The 1,824-nt window shown below is 36.0% G+C and overlaps 1 protein-coding gene and 1 long non-coding RNA gene across 2 annotated transcripts in view; one reads left to right on the top strand and one right to left on the bottom strand.

Annotated features, from left to right (window-relative positions):
* The window catches only part of LOC102678880, a 123,731-nt gene that overhangs the window by 31,264 nt on the left and 90,643 nt on the right, over positions 1-1,824 (bottom strand). The window contains exon 3 of the mRNA XM_006609583.2: positions 741-852. The gene's annotated coding sequence lies outside the window, so the exon portion shown is untranslated. The remainder of the gene's footprint in view (positions 1-740; positions 853-1,824) is intronic.
* Positions 1-1,824, top strand: part of LOC116186809 — a 40,644-nt gene that overhangs the window by 36,322 nt on the left and 2,498 nt on the right. The gene's annotated exons all lie outside the window — the stretch shown is intronic.

Here is a 1,824-nt window from a genome sequence, read left to right as displayed (position 1 = left end):
TTTTTTTTTTTTTTTTTTTTTACTTTTTCCTCTCTCTCTCTCTCTCTCTCTTTTTCCATCGATTCCATTTTTTCGAGGAAGAATGAGTTGATTTTCCGAGAGACAGCTACTCGTCAAAACGATGTCCTTCCCCGGTCACCATGCTTTCTATTCTTTATTCGTGGTCTCTCTGTTAAGATACGTGAGCCGAAATCCAACGGTGCACACACGGCCGGTTAAAACGAGAAAATTCCAACCTCGATGGAACAGCCGGGGGAATTTTATTTATCCGAATGCCGTCGGTCGTTTATCTCCACTCTCTCGAGCTACAACGACCGATAGCCCCTGGCCAACTTTCGTCCCAGAATCCAATTTTTTTTCGCGACACGAATCTGGCTAATGTACCGTCTAAGATGTATAGTCCATGATTCTGCTACGGTATATCTCGGCCCTTTAACCGTTTAAAGATTAATAAAGTGCACTCGATTCAGTTCTCAAAGATCATCACTTTTTTTCCTCTATTTTCTCCCTTCTTGTTTTTCCACTTAATAATTCACATTACAGCAATTTTTGTAATAAACAGATAATTTAATTCAATATGATTTCTTCAAAGATAATAAATTTTAAGAATTTGTTAATAATTTTTAGTTAGAAAAATTGTATATCTTATTAATCTAAAATTAAGTTTTATCTTATCTAATCGTAATATTGGATTGATCGTTAGAAGAATCGATGGCCAAAAGAGTTAAGATGTAACTCACCCCGCTTCACGTCTCGCCACGTGTTCGTGATTTCGTCCAGCCTTCCTTGCTCGTTTGGCGTTCACCCATATATTCCTCTCACATCGTTCTAACCGCTAACACTCTACTGAATCTGTAACATGGTATAACAAATGATCAAAGGTTTCGTTTCGATCATTGTTTCCCTATCTATTATAACATCGTTGCGCAATGCACGCTCCAATTACAATAGCGTTTCATATATTATATTACGATAAATAGGATCGATGAAGTTAATTATAGTTTCGAAACGCGCAACTCTCTGAATTACAATAATCATGGAATAATTCTTGGATTAATCTTTTTATTCGTTAAATTTCAATTCCGATCTATTTTTCGATCTTATCGACAAAAGCCAAAATACCAAAGCTCGAAGCTTCTTTCGCTTCTATTCCACTTCTATCCAAATCTATCCCATTCCAAAAATAAAAATTTCTCTATTTTCTACATTTCTACGAGTATCTTGTTCGTTCGTTTATTTTCGTAAAAGAAGGAAATTCTGAATTGAAATAAAAAATAAAAATAACATGATTGTATTAGGATCATCCGTATTAGGATCTTTAAATTATTAACGCTGTCCAAAGTATTTAATTTCGTTTACCCACGAATCGATCAGGCGGAGCCGGTCATTAGGTTAAGGCAGAGCACACATGCGACAAATGCATAATGCTGTCCCGGGGTTGCAGGTTGTGTGCACATGCGGGCACATGTGGCGAGACGTGTGCGCCGCAGACCACGCAAGAGCAAATAAGAGAGGCCAGTATGCGCGGCTTATGCGAAATGTTACAAAATTGGGGATGGTAAAATCCCCGTTTAACTATGGTTTATTCGTTTTAATTCGTCCAATCAGTTTTAATCAATCGAACGATCGGGGGAAATGTGTTTATCGGGGAGGAAAAAATGAAAATTTTTTCACAAAGATATTTACTTTGTTATTTTGTAATTTTTTTTTTATTTTATTTTAGATCTCTCTTTGATTCCTTTTATCTTTCGAAAAAATTATATTTTTGTTTTGCTAACTTGGTTTGACGAAATATCGATGAAAATATCGAATTTCGCAATTCGA

The sequence above is a fragment of the Apis dorsata genome, unplaced genomic scaffold (genome assembly GCF_000469605.1).
Source record: "Apis dorsata unplaced genomic scaffold, Apis dorsata 1.3 scaffold_58, whole genome shotgun sequence".
NCBI classification, from domain to species: Eukaryota; Metazoa; Arthropoda; class Insecta; order Hymenoptera; family Apidae; genus Apis; species Apis dorsata.
This window is presented reverse-complemented; position numbering and strand designations above follow the sequence as displayed.